The following is an 18268-nucleotide window of genomic DNA, read 5'->3' as shown; positions in this document are numbered from 1 at the left end:
CTTTCCACAAGGACTGCAGGGACAAGGAAGCATTTAAAGAAAGTTTGGGTAAGTTTTCATAGAAGGAATTTCAAATTTGCAGAAAGTTCTGGCTATAAATAGTTCAGGACAGGGAGCAGACATCAAACAAGCGCATATGCAAAGGGCCTCTGGCCAGCTCCCGGTCCACCCTGCCACACAGCCCATCTCCCAGACTGTTTGCACAGCAGCCCAAGGTGAAGAGAGAAGATCAGGTAGGGAGCAAGAATAAAGCAGCAATCCCTGCTGTGCTGCAGAGAGCCCTCGGGCAGGTGGAGCCCCCTCAGCAGCGCAGCAGGGCGATCTCACCCGAGCAGGATGCTGCTGGCCTCCTCCTCTGCCTCAGCAGGGACAGCCTTTGCCTCTGCAGCAGGGGAAAGGCAGGAGCAGGGCCGGGAGCCCGCCTGGCAGCTCTGGAGCTGGGCAGCACAAAGGCAGGGCTGAGCCTGCTGCCTGGAGAAGGCGCTGCCATCGCCGCCCTGCCCAGGGCAGCGCCCAGCAGCTCCTCTGAGAAGCACACAGCTAATTAATCCCCCACACGCTGTGCTCTGTGTGTGCTGCTGAGCAGCCTCCACTGCCACCAGAAACCAGTCTGGGTGTGAGCGTGACCGAGCCATGGGAGCTGCTGACTTACCCTGTGCCAGCCCTGGGCACCCAGCACCTGGCACCAGCAGCATAACGAGAATTTATGGCAGCCAGGGAAGGAAGCTCTCCTGGGCTGCAGGATGGACCCTGGCTCGTGGGCTGTCCCTTTGCTGAGAGGGCAGGGCTGCCTGGCGCTGCTCCTGGGGAAAAGGACAAGCAGCAAAGCCAGCATAAAGCAGAGCATGGCAGTGCCAGGCTGCTTCCCACACCCCAAAACACAGCAGGGACAAACAAACACCCCTGGGCAGGGCAGAGCCTCCCAGGAGCTCCCTTTGCCAGGGCCAGCATCCCTTGCTGTGAGCCCTGGGCTCAGCTTTCCTGCCCTTGGGAACCTGGGGGGATGAAGGAAGGGGCTCTGTGACTGTGTTCACAGAGGATGAGGGAAGAGATGAGGATCTGACTCCATGTTACAGAAGGCTTGAGTTATTATTATATATATTACATTAAAACTATACTAAAAGAATAGAAGAAAAAATTTCATCAGAAGGCTGGCTAAGAATAGAAAAGAATGATAACAAAGGCTTGTGGCTCAGACACTGTGTCCAAGCCAGCTGACTGTGACTGGCCATTAATTAGAAACAAGCACATGAGACCAATCCCAGATGCACCTGTTGCATTCCACAGCAGCAGATAACCATTGTTTGCATTTTGTTCCTGAGGCCTTTCAGCTTCTCAAGAAGAAAAAATCCTAAAAAAAATGATTTTTCATGAAAAGATGTCTGCGACAGGGCACCTGCATGTGGCACCCCCCGTGTGCCTGGGCACAGCCAGGGGAGCAGGCAGCACTCTGAAATATATACCAGGAGATCCCACTGGAGCAGCCACCAGCACCAGGAGCTGTGGCACCTCTCACTATAGGTGATTTTGCAAGCAATGATATAATGACTGCTTTCAAGATTGATATAATTCAGATATAATTACAAGCTCAGGATTGGTGCTTTTACACCAAAGAACTGTGCCAAACTGAGCTCAGGACCTAAAACCACACAGCAACCTTTGATAGAGACAAGAGGTGAGACAGGCTCCTGGTGCAGTGCTTGGAGGGGACTCAGGGATGGAGGCCTAATTTTCTACTCTGCTGCAGATTTCCTGGATGGGACCGAATATATCATTTATCTCCATTTCCAAAATGGAAATAACCTATTTCTATTAATTTGCAGCAGCACCACGAGCTGCTGGAGGCAGCTGTGTGTTGCCCAGTACAGCAGGGTGTCTAGCCCATTAAAATAAAAACCTCAGCCTTAATAATTGTGGCCAATTCAGGACTTGTATGACATGCTCAGGCTTTGAAAATTCCTAAGAAATTCAGCAGAGCACAAGGCTCTGTTTTGCTCTGACAGTATATTTGGTTTAAAACATTAAAGACAGATAAATAGATAGCACAAAGTATATGTTGTATATACATATATATTCTCACACACGGAATTTTTCTTTAAAGCATGCCTGTTACATTTCCCCTGTAAGTGCTATTGCTTTTCCTGTGCAACTTCAAACCCCGAGCCACGTATTTTAAAGCAAAGAAATTATGACCAAAGGTATAAATACGTCCTAGCCTACCACTGACTGACAACATGAGCTTCATTTTCATGCTTTACAACACAACCTGAATCACTAAATATATTTCTGTTCTTGTAAGACAGCCTTCCACATAACTTTTATTTGTGAATAAAAGCAGCGAGATGCGCACACACACTGTTGAAATCAGGAATAAATTATTTTGGCAGAGTCCATTACTCTGGGAAGGAGTCTGAATACCTGGCAACATAAATAGAGATGGAGACTCACAGCAGCGTGAGCCTGCCAGCAGAATCTGCAGTGCCTGTCCCAGGGCTGAGCCCTCCCAGCGCTGCCCGCAGGCCTGGGCCAGCAGCAAGGGGCTCGCTCTGCTGCCCCCAGGCAAGGAGCAGCCCCAGCATTGCCACAGTTCTGCTGCTGCTGCCCCCTGAGCTGTGCCAGCACCAGCAGACGCAGTGCCAGCTCTGGCCTGGCACGCCTGGGCACACAGAGCCCGTGGGCACCCACACAGGCAGCACCGTGAGGGACGGGCTCCTTAGAGGGCAGAATTAATAGCAGACACTTCTCTGGGGGCAAGAGAATACATGGGTGGTTTTGGGTAAAAAAATTGGGAGCAGTTGAGGAGGACAGTGGTAGAAAAATTGTGGGTTTTCATCTAAGTGTGCAACCAGCAGGATTTTTAAAGAAATGCTGCATGACAGCCAAGAGAAACATCAAAACATCCTTCAGACACCCTTCCCTTGCACTACAACCCCTTTGCTCAAGCCAGGGCTGCCACCAGCCTGTGCCAGGCAGGAGAGGAGGGCGGCTGTGCCCTGCTGTGCCACTGCCCTGCTGTGCCACCCCCAGAGCACCACGCAGCCCCAGCAGCCCTCCCTGCCAGCCCCAGCTCTGGCCACGCTGCTGAGCTGCCCCCAGCTCCTTCCACTGCAGCTGTCCCACAGAGTGGGGATCCCCTCGGATCCTGTTGGGAGGGCCTGGCTGGCCTGGGCTTCAGGCTCACACTGGGTGATGCACTCCTGGGGCTCCAGGCTCACACTGGGTGATGCACTCCTGGGCTCCAGTTTCCCTGAACTTCAGGCTCACACTGGGTGATGCACTCCTGTGGGCTCCAACTTGGTGAGCTTCAGGCTCACACTGGGTGATGCACTCCTGGGGCTCCAGTTTCCCTGGGCTCCAGGCTCACACTGGGTGATGCACTCCTGGGGCTCCAGGCTCACACTGGATGATGCACTCCTGGGGCTCCAACAACGTCAGGCAGTGACAGTGATGGATGGAGGCAGCTCCTTGTGGCCACACCTGAGCTGTAATCCATGCTCATCTTTCAGCAGACAGAACAAACGTGTCTGATCCACACCTACCGTGCCCAGCAGTGAGTGTGGAATGATCTCTGCTCTGTGTCAGCCCTGCTCCAGCCCAAACACAGCCACAGCCAATATGTGCCAGTACTTTCTGAGGGTTTTGTGACCATTTATTGCAGATGCTGCTGGGCTCCTGATGACTATATCTGTTGTATTCGTATTGTTGTATAATTATATTTCCTGAGTCTCATACCTTCTTGGTGGTTTTCTCATGGCAGATCTTCACAGCAGTGGTGTTGTTGCTTCTCGGTCAGGGCTCCTCTCCCAGGCTCTCCCTGACCACCCCGCCCCCTTTTATCTCAGCTACCTCCATGGGCTACAGCTGCTGCCCAATCAAGGACATCACAGCTGCAGCCCATTTACAATAACTAGAATCAGGGCAGGGTCACTAATACAATACAAAGATCTTTCACTGCCATACATATATTTACAATACATAAGTTAACTCAGGCCCCTACATATATCAATTATCATATTGCCTGCATCTTTGCTGTCTATCCACTATTCAAATGCCTTTTCACTCCAGCCTTCTCATCACCAAAGATACCTTCAGGGTATCCTCGTATTTCTAAATATCCCAGAAACTGCAGATGATTTACTCTCACAGCCCTAATGCAGCTCAATCCGTTCTCATTTTCCATTTGTGACAGCAGTGGTTTGCTAAAGAGCACGGGCTGCTATCAGTTCCCATCGTTGGTGACAATCTCCAGCCCCTGCTATCACTCCTGGTTGCTGTGCCTCCACGGCAGCTCAGCCCACAGCTGCGTGTTGCAGGGAATGCCAAGGCACTGCCCGCATGCCCAGCAGATGGTTCCCCATATGGACACAGCACAGGAGGACACGCTGGTGCTGCAGCACTCACCAGTGGCAACCCAGGCCCTTCCCCTGCACGCTCTGCACGGTGCTGGGCATCCCAAACCCCAAATCTGCCACCCAGACCCCAAACTGTGTGGGCTCCCCGTTTGTGCCACTGCTCCCCAGGCTGCTGCTCTGAACTCACATTTCTCTGCCTCACCCACGAGCTCCTGAGCCCCAGCATGCAGCTCTGGGGCCCTCGTGGAGATGGATGGCATTTCTCCAGGGACACGTGAGGTTCAGGGCCACAGAGCAGCTGCCATGGGACTGCAGCAGATCATCAAAGCCTGCCAGCCAGAGGAGATCCTGGCCACAGCTCTGCCAGGGCAGAAGAGGGAATCCCAGGGAAGGAGCCAGATTCCAATGTCTGTAATTACTTATTGACCTGAACATCTTCACTTGTACCTCCAGGTAGAAAATCTGTTTGAAATTCTGGAGCAGAACCTTCCAGACAGGATGATTGGACTGTCACCAAGGAGATTATTTCTCGGTGAAGTAACATACCCATCTCTGCATGAGCTGTGCATCTGACAAACCTGTTCCTGGAAGTTTCCCAGTTCCCTCCATGGCAGATATTCACTTCCACACAAGCACTGGATTCATTTTCACTGTCACACACAGGGTCCAGCACTTGCACACCCAAGTTTCCTACAGAACCCCTCTGCAAAGCACATCCCACATCCCTCTCCCTTCATTTCCCTCTGGCTGATGGCACTAAACACAAAGAAATATCACTCAAATATGTGCCTGGAGACAGGGCACAGAGAGGAGCATGTCCACTTTGTCACTGTGTGAGGAGATGGAGCAGCCCCAGCAAAGCCTGTTAATAATGCACAGAGATGAGCTCTCCTTTGGAGCCAATTCCAGAACGGTGCAATGACGGGCACCAGGTATCCCAAAATCCTGACTCACTACCTCAAAACACCTGAATTCAGCTAAATAAGAATAAAGAGAATCAATGCTGGGCTCTTTGTTGCTTTCCTACTCCTGAGCACTGAGGATGCCCTGTCTTGTCATGTCCAGGAGCCCTCATATGAGCATCAGTACATGTCTGTGTGGCCCTGCTGCCCCTGGGCATGCAGCAGCCCCCACAGCTGGACATGCAACATTCCCCCACAGCTGGATTAGCAGCCCCCACAGCTGGACAAGCAACATTCCCCCACAGCTGGAGCAGCAGCCCCCACAGCTGGATTAGCAGCCCCCACAGCTGGGGCAGCAGCTCTGAGCCCTCTGCAGGGGCTCAGTGCCCAGGGCACGAGGAGGGCACAGCACCATCCCCTCCTGCAGCAGCCAGCCCTGCTGCTGGCCCTGCCCTGCCCGTGCTCTGCTGGTTGGCACCAGCCTGGAGGTGATGCCCGTTCCTCGGGGGGCAGAGGGAGGGAAGAGCAGGCACGTGCCTGAGCAAGTGCTGGCTGCCAAAGCCTCCCTGATCAGGCTCTGTGGCCTGGAGTCCCAGTGGGCAGCAAACAGCCCAACAGCTCAGCACAAACCCAGGACAGCTTCCCTGGGAAAGGAGCTGCCACGCCAGCACCGTGTGGCACATCCCCACTTCCCCTGGGTGCAGCCAGTCACTGCATCCCCTTTGATCTCTGCTGCAATAAAAGGCTAAAAATGAACATTGTTTTCTTAAAATGCAGGGGGGTGAGGAAAGAGGGCGAGAAGGAGCAAAATTGGCCTGCTAGGTTCATCTCAAGCATAAGAAAAAGTCTTTTTAACTTCTCTTAATGAGGACTACTTTTTCCAGATACTACCTAATTATTGCAAATTGCTTCATCTTTTAATTGTTACTGCAAGGCAACTAAACATTGTTACGTTGATTGCTCAAGAGTGGATTGTTAATGGCTTTAATCATTTGATAATCCAGTAATACAATCAATGTAACTCTGCACCTTGCAGGAATAATTTTGGGATACACACGCTAGGAAAGATATCCTGCCTTACCACGTGTCAGGCACCAGATCCTGCCAGTCTTCACAAGGGCAGCTGCTCTGACTCTGGGAGCTCAGCTGTCCACTGGGATGGGATGGGATGGGGTGGGATGGGGTGGGATGGGGTGGGATGGGGTGGGATGGGATGGGATGGGATGGGATGGGATGGGATGGGATGGGATGGGATGGGATGGGATGGGATGGGATGGGATGGGATGGGATGGGATGGGATGGGATGAGATGGGATGGGATGGGATGGGATGGGATGGGATGGGATGGGATGCCCTTTTCCTCACTTCTGTTGGTCCCCCAATGCAACCATGGCTGGTTTTCACAGGTGACCACAGGGGTGTCGCAGACATCTTTTATGAAAATCCTTTCCTTAGGATTTTTCCTCCTGAGAAGCTGGGAGGCCTCAGGAACAAAATGCAAACGATGGTTATCTGCTGCTGTGGGATGCAACAGGTGCATCTGGGGTTGCTCTCATGTGGTTGTTTGTAATTAATGGCCAATCACAGTCAGCTGGCTTGGACAGAGAGCTGAGCCACAAACTCTTATCATTCTTTCCTATTGTATTCTTAGCCAGCCTTCTGATAAAACCTTTTCTTCTGTTCTTTCAGTATAGTTTTAATGTAATATATATATACCATAAAATAATAAATCAAGCCTTGTGAAACATGGAGTCAGATCCTCTTCTCTCCCTTCATCCTCAGACCCTTGCAAACACTGTCACATAGAGGAGTCCCCAAAATGCAACTTTAGGCATAAAAACACCCCTGGAAGGTGAATTCCTTCAGAGCCACGGGGAGAGAGGGGAGGAGGAGCACAGCCTGACAGGCTCAGTCAAAAAAGTCATTTCTGACAGACAGAAGGAGACTAATGAACTAAAGAGTTGCTTTGATTTAGTCTTCAAGGAAAAGGAGACAATTAAGAGGCTCTGTAATTCAATAACAGTTAGCAGGAAGAGGAGCTGTCACAGGCACGAGCAGCAGTGCCAGCGCACACACCCTGCAGGGAACAGGAGCAGTGGGACAAGGGCTGGCACTGCCCAGGGCCAGGGGCACCCCTGGGCTGTCCCTGCCCCTCAGGGGCTGAGGGAAGGGAGGGGAGAGTGTTCATCCTGACCCTGCACCCCAGCAGAGTGAGGGAAATCAGGACAAACACAGCTCAGCCTCCCTCTAACACCAGGTAAAATCCAAGGGCATCAAATGGAACATGTGGGGGAAGCAGCCACCAATAAACCAAAGAGATGAAAGGCAAGCCCCATCCAGGCAAAGGCTGCCAGAGCAATTTATCCCCAAATTTTCTGAAGTGGTCTCGAGATCAGAAGGATCCGTTTTCATTAGGGTTTCATTTTCTCCTGTGTTGGGAGCATCCTGTCCATCAGTGGTCAGGGGATGGGCTGATGTTTGCTGGCCAGGAATCCGTGGTGTTTCCACACACACAGTGCTCCCACTGCCACCAAACCTGCCTGCAATTAAACAGGAATGAGCTCTGCACCCTTTGGTGATGGCTCAGAACAGGCAGGAGCAAAGCTGAGGGGATGCTCCCAGCAAGATCTGCCAAAAGGAGCAGCACCTAAAGCAGGAGTGTGAAATGCAAGCTGGTTCTGGCAGTCAAAAGCACATCACTGAATTAGTGAGAGGGGTTTCTCCCTGTCACCTCTCCCTGTAGCTAAAGGTAACTCCCATCCCCAGCAGAGCAAGGCAAACACGCTCAGGATGAGCTCCTTTGCAGGACAAAGCCCTGGCAGGGAGGGGAGAGCACCTGGGACAGCCAGGGCAGGTGTGAGATGGCAGCACCCAGCCCAGAGCTGATCCTCTGGGTTATGCCCTCCTTGGGGAGCAGCCTCATGGCCTGGCACAGCCTGGCACAGTCCCTGCCCTGGCACAGCCCCTCATGCCCTGGCACAGCCCCTCATGCCCTGCACACTGCCCACCTTGGTGCTCCCATCAGGCAGAACCCACGGTGCTGGGGAAGATGGAACAGGAGAGCCTGATCAATATGATTGCCCGGCAAAAGATTTTGAGAATATGGAAACTATTAGTGAGATGGAAATGAAAGCAAGCTTTGAGATCCCTCAGTTACTGCACAACAGGAAAACAATGGCATGGCCGGCTGAAGGTGATCCCCTTTTGATGGAACAACACCCTCTGCTTGCACACAGGCCCTAGGGTCAGAGCAGACCCTGCAGCTTGGCAGAGGGGCCCAAAGAGGAATTTTTAGGGTTTAAAGTGCAGCACCATATTTCCATTTCAGATTTTACACAAACCCTGCCCACTGTTATCAGCAGCCGCCCAGCAGATAAGGGCTCAGCCCCCAGGAACATCCCCAGGCTGATGGCTGCAGCTGCACAGATCATAACTTCTATTACCAAAGCATCATAGGGCTCCTTACACCGTGTAAATGAGATGAACTACAGGAGCAAAGATGTAGTGCTGATTAAAAATACATGTGCATGCACCTCAACAGGTCAGAGTCCAGCGGGCAGAAATGTTAAGTGGGGTCCCACTGAGTGCCCTGCAAGGTCAATACCATTCAGTAGTTTTATTAACAACTTGGAAGCCAGGCCAGGGGTATGCTAATGAAATCTGAGCATTTTACCAGGATGGGAGGGTAGCAAATAATTTGCAGGACAGGAATAAAATACAATACGAGCTTGATGAATTAAAGAAGTGGCCTGCAATCAATACAAAGAGATTCAGCAGGACAAATGCAAAAGATTAACACGTAGGAAGGAATAAACAAAAGCAGGGAGGCTGTATGGAGATATCTGGGCAAACAGCTTTCCAGCAGAGAGCGGGCTGGGGGGATGATCGATTGAACAGAAGTCAATAGCACCAGGCTGCTGCATCCCTGCAAGGTAATTATTCTGCTCTTCCCAGGGCTCCTCAGGCTGCTGTTTGAAGCAACACACCCAGATCCGGGCACCACACTCTAACAAAGACAGACAAGCCAGAAGGAGTTCAAAGGACGACAAAATTTGCCAAAAGAATTCGGGAAAACAAAAAAAAAAAAATCTTTGTGTGCATGTGAAAAATGAACAGCAAGTGTGAGGCCTGGCTCTGCCTTTGTTCCCTGCCATTCCCAGGACCCTGCTGAGGTACAGCCCCAAAACTGAGCCTGGGCTCAGCCACAGCACGAGGTGAGGCATGTCAAACAACAGGATGGACTAAAGGGACACAGCACTGATGCTGGGATTAATCAGGGCTCACTGTGCCCCTGGTGAAACTGCAGCACTGGGCCAAAGCTCCAGCAGAGAAAATTCAGGGGAAACTTAACTCTGTGGTGAGTCTGAAAATTCAGGCAGTGGAAAGCAGTGAAACACCAGAATCCTCCTCTTGGATGGAGCTGAGACCAATCAGACACAGCACAAAAAACAGAAAAAGATAAAAAATCTGATCCCAGCGCCCATAGAAGTCTCTGGTTGGAAATGCTCTGCTGGCATCTCCCCATCAGACTCAGCCCCCACAGACCCTCCAGAGGAGGGTTCTGGGATGCTGCAGAAAGCCCAGGGCACCCAGGAGCCCCCAAACTCAGAACTGAGACCCAGAGAAGTAAAGCACCACATACAGCACTCCCACTGCCATCAAACCTGGCTGCAACTAAAGCAGAAACGAGCTCTCCACCCTTTGGTGATGGCTCAGAACTGTCAGAAATCCAATCTGCTTGGCTGCAGCTGGAGCAAGAGCCCACGAGAGCTCCCTGTGCCCCAGCACTGAGAGCTGCAGGAGGGAGCAGGGGCTGGGGGAAGGCAGAGCCTGGACAGGAGCCAGAGCCTCTCTCGGAGCTCCAGCGTGGAGACGGAGGTCTGCAGCTCCACAGCACACTGTGCAGGCTCCTGCCAAAAGCCCAATTGCACCATCTGCCAAATTAATATTCCTATTTTTAATATCTCGTTTAAAGGGAAACATGAAGCGGGGAAAGGAGGGGGAAACAGAACAGCATCTCGCTGACTGGATTTATCAGCCCTGCAAGAATCGCAGCAGACACTGGGTCTGCTCCTTCCCCGAGCTCCTGAGATCAATCCCCTGCAGAGGTGCGGGGGTCCAGCGGGGGAAACGCACCACCGAGCACCGTGCTGCCGCCGCCGCCGCTTAGCGAGGGCCGGCTCCGGGACACGAAGCAGCCTGCTCCATTTCTCCGTCAGGAGCTCCTGCCCCGTCCCATTTCCATCCTGGAAGCTGCCCCTGCAGCCTCGCTCTCCTGGGAGGGACACAGGAGCTGGACATGGAGGGGAAAGGGGTGAGAGTGGAAACGAGAGAGAGAGAAGGATGGGAAATCCCTCTGGAGAGCAGCAGCGGAATGCACAGCCGTGTGCCAGGGAGGGACAGCCGTGGAGCTGATGCTGGGTTAGCAGGGGAGCCCAGGCAGGAGGCAGATGCTGGGAGCCACAGCAGGGGTAGCAAATGCTGCAGGGCTGGGGCAGGGGCTGATGGCCAGCCACGAGTCCCCCTTCCCCGAGCAGCAGCTCCTCGGCTGAGCACAGCCCCGCTGCTGATGCTAATGGAATTAAACATTAATATGCTAAACAGGACAGGAGTGAGAGAGGGGCTTGGATTTCTCTAGGTAGCAGGCATGTCTGAGGTTAATGCCTGCCAATTCTTGTTTGCTCTGCCATGTCAGAACCCGTGTCCTCATTAGGCAGCCCATTAGTCCCCCGAGGCCAGGGGCCCATTAGCTCTGTCCTGGTCCTGGCAGCGCTTCACTCTCTCCAGGAGATCGGCGCTCATTGCCAGGCACAGCATCCACTGCAGACCTGCTCCCACGTGGAGCCTTTGCAGGGCCCAGCCTGGGGCATCACCGCCAGCCTCAAACAAAGCGCTCGGGGAGCGAGGGTTTTACCTCTCCCACCCCGGGCTGGTGCTCTGCAAGGTGGGATGGCTTCCTCACCTTCCTCTTCCTCCTCCAAAACACTTCATGTCTGCTCCCACTCACTCATTGCTGACTTTACATGACGGATGCTATGGAACAGGAAACTTTTCCTGGCCGGGAAAGGGTCCGGGTTCAGTCTGGAGCCACACATTCAGCGGGACAGCTTCCCAAAAGGAGATCCCCAAAGTCACCGCGATAGGAAATCGGCCATACCTCAGAGTAAACAGCCTGCTACCCCCAGAGCGAACATTTCCACTGAAGTTCCCCCCTGTGCAGGCAGGATCCTTCCGTTTCTCTCTATTCCCAAGCCTCAGATTGAGCAGAACACGGGAGCAGTTACTTACCTCTAATCAGGAGCATTAGTCGCTCCATTGAAGTCAATGGGACTTCTCAGGTGCTTAAAGCAAGGAATGCGCTCCGAGTGTGCTGCTAAGGCGAGGCGAGGGTGGCTGATGGAGACAGGCAAAAAGCAGCCAACAAATGAACCAGAACCCTCTGCAAATGACTCCCAGCTGGGCAGGCTCCCTTCGAGCAGTCCCGTAGACTGCTCTGCTTGCTGAGGAATTTTTCATTATGAACACAGATCTGCTGCTGCTGCTGCTGCTTTTAAATGGGGCTTAGCAATGGCAGCCCCTTGGGGAACTCCTGAGACACAGCCGTAAAAGGTGTCGTAAAGCGCGACTGTCGTAAAAGGTGCCGTAAAGCGCGACGGTCGTAAATACGGCCGTAAAGCGCGACTGTCGTAAAACCGGCCGTAAAGCGCGACTGTCGTAAATACGGCCGTAAAGCGCGACTGTCGTAAAAGGTGCCGTAAAGCGCGACTGTCGTAAATACGGCCGTAAATCGCGACTGTCGTAAATACGGCCGTAAAGCGCGACTGTCGTAAAAGGTGCCGTAAAGCGCGACTGTCGTAAAAGGTGCCGTAAAGCGCGACGGTCGTAAATACGGCCGTAAAGCGCGACTGTCGTAAATACGGCCGTAAAGCGCGACTGTCGTAAAAGGTGCCGTAAAGCACGACTGTCGTAAATACGGCCGTAAAGCGCGACTGTCGTAAATACGGCCGTAAAACGCGACTGTCGTAAAAGGTGCCGTAAAGCGCGACTGTCGTAAAAGGTGCCGTAAAGCGCGACTGTCGTAAATACGGCCGTAAAGCGCGACTGTCGTAAAAGGTGCCGTAAAGCGCGACTGTCGTAAAAGGTGCCGTAAAGCGCGACTGTCGTAAATACGGCCGTAAAGCGCGACTGTCGTAAAAGGTGCCGTAAAGCGCGACTGTCGTAAATACGGCCGTAAAGCGCGACTGTCGTAAAACCGGCCGTAAAGCGCGACTGTCGTAAAAGGTGCCGTAAAGCGCGACGGTCGTAAATACGGCCGTAAAGCGCGACTGTCGTAAAAGGTGCCGTAAAGCGCGACTGTCGTAAATACGGCCGTAAAGCGCGACTGTCGTAAATACGGCCGTAAAGCGCGACTGTCGTAAAAGGTGCCGTAAAGCGCGACTGTCGTAAAACCGGCCGTAAAGCGCGACTGTCGTAAAAGGTGCCGTAAAGCGCGACTGTCGTAAAACCGGCCGTAAAGCGCGACTGTCGTAAATACGGCCGTAAAACGCGACTGTCGTAAATACGACCGTAAAGCGCGACTGTCGTAAAAGGTGTCGTAAAGCGCGACTGTCGTAAATACGGCCGTAAAGCGCGACTGTCGTAAAAGGTGCCGTAAAGCGCGACTGTCGTAAATACGGCCGTAAAGCGCGACTGTCGTAAATACGGCCGTAAAGCGCGACTGTCGTAAAAGGTGCCGTAAAGCGCGACTGTCGTAAAAGGTGCCGTAAAGCGCGACTGTCGTAAATACGGCCGTAAAGCGCGACTGTCGTAAAAGGTGCCGTAAAGCGCGACTGTCGTAAAAGGTGCCGTAAAGCGCGACGGTCGTAAATACGGCCGTAAAGCGCGACTGTCGTAAATACGGCCGTAAAGCGCGACTGTCGTAAAAGGTGCCGTAAAGCACGACTGTCGTAAATACGGCCGTAAAGCGCGACTGTCGTAAATACGGCCGTAAAACGCGACTGTCGTAAAAGGTGCCGTAAAGCGCGACTGTCGTAAAAGGTGCCGTAAAGCGCGACTGTCGTAAATACGGCCGTAAAGCGCGACTGTCGTAAAAGGTGCCGTAAAGCGCGACGGTCGTAAAACCGGCCGTAAAGCGCGACTGTCGTAAAAGGTGCCGTAAAGCGCGACTGTCGTAAAACCGGCCGTAAAGCGCGACTGTCGTAAAAGGCGTTGTAAAGCGCGACTGTCGTAAAAGGTGCCGTAAAGCGCGACTGTCGTAAAAGGTGCCGTAAAGCGCGACTGTCGTAAATACGGCCGTAAAGCGCAACTGTCGTAAAAGGTGCCGTAAAGCGCGACTGTCGTAAATACGGCCGTAAAACGCGACTGTCGTAAAAGGTGCCGTAAAGCGCGACTGTCGTAAATACGGCCGTAAAGCGCGACTGTCGTAAAAGGTGCTGTAAAGCGCGACTGTCGTAAAACCGGCCGTAAAGCGCGACTGTCGTAAATACGGCCGTAAAGCGCGACTGTCGTAAAAGGTGCCGTAAAGCGCGACTGTCGTAAAACCGGCCGTAAAGCGCGACTGTCGTAAAAGGTGCCGTAAAGCGCGACTGTCGTAAATACGGCCGTAAGGCGCGACTGTCGTAAAGGTGTCGTAAAGCGCGACTGTCGTAAAGGTGTCGTAAAGCGCGACTGTCGTAAATACGGCCGTAAATCGCGACTGTCGTAAAAGGTGCCGTAAAGCGTGACTGTCGTAAATACGGCCGTAAAGCGCGACTGTCGTAAAACCGGACGTAAAGCGCGACTGTCGTAAAAGGTGTCGTAAACCGCGACTGTCGTAAAAGATGCCGTAAAGCGCGACTGACGTAAATACTGCCGTAAAGCGCGAGTGACGTAAATACTGCCGTAAAGAAAAAACCTGGAGGGCGAGGAGTAACCTAGGGGGTAAAAAAAGAAAAACAAAAGAAAAAAAATGCAACAAAAAACAAACCCACAGAAAAAAACCTCGAGATGGGCGAGACGGCGACAGGACCCAGGGAATGGCCCAAAGCTGTGTCAGGGGAGCTGTGCACACCTGGGAGGGAGCACCTGCAGGAGAAACTGCCCCTTGCTCAGCCACCCATAACCCTGACAATGAGCACCAGCTAAAAACAGTTCTTCCTAAAGGCTCAAAATTCACGTTTTAAAAATTCACCCTTTTCTGCAAGTAAACTGCCATAAAGTATTTACAACTTTCAAAGGGAATCTGAATGCAAAACAATTCTTCCCTTTTTTCAGGTGAGAAGTTTCAGAAGCTCTAGTCCTGGAGCTGTTTTCACAGTAGATTCTGCATGTTCTCTATTGCTTTTTAAAGACATTATGGGTGGCAGTTTGATTTTTATTAATTATTTCTATTGCAGCAAAACATAAGGCTGATGTGATGATGCTCTTATATTGTGTAGGAGTAGCAAATAATGAGATTATCAAGTTGTGTACTGCTTCTGAAACGCTGTATTTGGGACTTGTAACATTTGTTGCAACATACCCTGTAGACAGTATTTATCAGAGCAACGCAAAAAGAATCCATAATATCCAGTGCTGCCTCTGTGATGTGATGGGAATTCAGGGGAGCGGTTTGAGCCTCCTCCCCGCAAGGACCAGCACCACGACCACAATAAAAGTGAGCCATCGGCTGTTCCTGGATGTGTCCTTGAGCAGAGATTTAGCTCACAGACCAGGTTAATCTTGTCCTTGTCCCTGGGGGTGACCTGCTCATCCTGGAGGGGCTGCTCCCCTCTCCCCGTGCAGGCAAAGCCTTGGGGCAGATAGCTTTAGGACTTTGATTGTGTTCAGGTTGCAGTTATTGTAGATAGCATACAGGTAGAAGTTGGGGAGGGTGAGTTTAGGGCTGTAGATGATGATGATTGCCATTCAGCCTAGGTGGGAGATGGGAGGAAAGGCTGGGATTTTTGGGATTTGTGTTTGGTTGAGTCCCATTCATCCTCCCAGGGCTGCTGAGAGGATGGCCAGGGGAGTTGGGAGTGTGGGGTTTGACTGCAGGGGCTGTGGGGGCTCACAGCCTCCAGTACCAGCCCTGTTTTCAGAGATGCCCACATGCCAGGCAGGAGATGGATATCTGCTCCAGAGCAGGACCCACCCGGCACGAAGGGAGAGAGCTGCTGGCAGAGAGAATGGAGCTTACTATTTAAATCCCTCTTAAAAAAAATGTCTTTCTTAATAAAATTTCCTTAGCAGAGTCTCTCTTGTGTACACAAAGCTGTGGGCAGATTTCCCAAAGGGTACAGCAGAGATTACAAGATACAGCTTAGGCTGGAGCGTCAGGGGGTGGATGCTCTGAACTCAGGGGGTTTCTAAAAGCACAAGGGAAATTATTCCAGAGTTGGAGTATTTCACAATGTTTTAATAGGGGACAAATTACTCATTTTTCTCTACCCTCTGCAGATCTGTCCAAAGAATCACAAACACTTTTCCTGCCTCAAATCATCTCTAGTGAGAGTGATAACAATGCATCCCCAACAGCCTCGCTCCACCTACAGATCCCGAAGCACTCGATAAAGTTTCTCAGGTTTCATGAGAGCTGTTTTCCAGGGGCAGGGAGAGGTGAAGTGACTTCACTAAAGACCTTACCTAAGTAGTCGAACCAAAAAAGTCCCTTATTATAGTAACACAAAGGCTTCCTTTAAGATGCTACAATTTGACATCATCCCAAAAAATATAATGCCTCGGGCCATGACTCCACAGCCATTAGCGTTTGTGTAAGGCTTTCCATTGACACCGGTGGAAGCTGGGTCTGCCTTTTAAAAGCCATCCCTTCATCCACTCAGACAAGCCCTTTCTTTCCTTCCTTCCCATTTGCAGCTGACGTTCTCCAGCCCATTTTCTGGAAAGCACCGACTTTTCCATTTTCACATAGAGCAGCTTGATTTCCTGGCCCGTTTGGGATGTCAGGGTGTGCTCCCAGGAACGCTAACGTGACATGACAGGCAGATGCAGCTCGCCCCGGCAGGACCGGCCAGGGAAGCAGCTTAAAGCAGCTTTATTCCAAGGAAATGTGCTGCAGAGGGAGGGCAAGGGGAGGACTGGATCCCCCATTTCTGCTCCCAGAGAGATTTGAAGTTTCACAGGCAGGTTTTGCTGCCAGCACAGCCCCAGAGGCGCTGGGCACAGCCAGGGCACTGCCAGCCCAGCCAGGGACAAGTGCAGCATCCCAAGCCAGGGTGACACGTCTCTCTGCTTGATTTACCAGCTCACACGCACACAGCCAAGCTGTGTGCAAGCTCTGGGGGCCTCTCCAAACACCCAGAGACATCCTCTGGCAGAGGGGCAAAGGGAGCCGAGGATGTGCCCGGCCAGGCTGCGGTGCCTCGGAGGGACAGCACAGGGTGAGTGACGGAAAGAAGGGAACATCCCACATCTGTCATGGCACAGAGAGGCTTGTGGATGTCCAGGAGGGCGAACCATCACCCAGATGGGCTGTGGGTGTCCCCCCACCCCAGCAGCAGAGGCAGTGCCCGTTCCTCGCTGGCACAGCTGCTCCCCGAGAAGGGAGAAGGGAAAAGGGAGAGGGGCTGTGTCGGGGTGAGCAACGACTGCGCGGCAGCACAACAGCCTCTCAACACAGAAATTACTCCAGGCACAAAGAAAACACCAACAAAGATCATACTCGACAAAGAGAGGCAGGAATTTCACAGCAGAAGAGAAGAATAGAGACTTTAAAAGCTGCTTTCATTTCACTTTGCAGCTATGTCCATGGACAGTCGAACTCCAGAAACGCTGGGGCTTGGGGCACGCTGCAGGTCACCAGGATTTCCTCATTTATTGCTTATTTCTTATATAAGCTCACTACAAACAGAGGAGTCCTCGTCCTCTCTGCATTGTTTGGAAGCAGCGAGACTGAACGGGATCTTTTCTCGGCTCTCCTCTCCTCTGAAGGGCTGCAGTAATGAGCAGAGGATGCAGTTCACTTGGCTGAGAGGGGAGGCTATTAGAGCTGCTGCTAAACACCCACATCAGAGAGCCTGGGGACAGCGGCTCCCTCCTCTCCTTCCCGGGGGAGGCACAATCTGCAGCTCCACTCGGCAAAGAGCGAGAGGAAGGAGCTCCTAAAGGGCGCTGCCAAAAGCACTGACCGCTCCTGGCCCAGCTCCTGCACAGAGCTCTGGCTGTGGGTCAGCCCCGGGAGATGGAACGGGCTGTCTGCAGGGAATGCTACTGTCCACACGGACACCGAGGGATTCAGGTTCTCTGAAATCTCCTGTCACAAGGCCAGGCTGAGATCGCTGTGACCCTAATGAGATTATCACCTTAAAGTAGGTTAGTGTGTTAATAAATTAATTATGCATGGAGGTAGCCGGTTGTCTGAGGAGAGAAGGATTAAAATTACCTCCTAGATAAATTAGGAGCAAGACATCCTGTGGGGAAGGCAGAGAAAGGAAGATCTGAACACGAAGGGTTCCTGCAGGAAACCCAGAGAAGAGCCCAGAGGTGAGACCTGCCCTGTGTGCCTGGAGCCAGCGCCCTCCGTGTCCAGGGACTGCCAAACTGTCTCAGACAACTTCTATGGAAAATCCTTTCCTTAGGACTTTTCCTCCTGAGAAGCTGAGAGGAACAAAATGCGAACAATGGTTATCTGCTGCTGTGGAATGCAACAGGTGCATCTGGGATTGGGCTCATGTGCTTGTTTCTAATTAATGGTCAATCACAGCTGGCTCAGACTCTCTGTCCGAGCCACAAACCTTTGTTATCATCCTTTCTTTTCTATTCTTAGCCAGCCTTCTGATGAAATCCTTTCTTCTATTCTTTCAGTATAGTTTTAATGTAATATATATAATAAAATAATAAATCAGCCTTCTGAAACATGGAGTCAGATCCTCATCTCTTCCCTTCCCCAAGAACTCCTGTGAACACGGTCACACCAAACCAGCATCACCCAGGACACAAACCACACAGGGGCCACGAGTGCTGGAGGTGATGCCAACCTGCAGCTCAAGCTGCCAGAAACCCAAGGGCTGTCCCTGAACTCCCCGTGGGATGAGACAAA

The sequence above is a fragment of the Melospiza georgiana genome, chromosome 12 (genome assembly GCF_028018845.1).
Source record: "Melospiza georgiana isolate bMelGeo1 chromosome 12, bMelGeo1.pri, whole genome shotgun sequence".
NCBI classification, from domain to species: domain Eukaryota; kingdom Metazoa; phylum Chordata; class Aves; order Passeriformes; family Passerellidae; genus Melospiza; species Melospiza georgiana.
The sequence above is the reverse complement of the archived record's forward strand: the minus strand, read 5'-3'. Positions refer to the sequence as shown.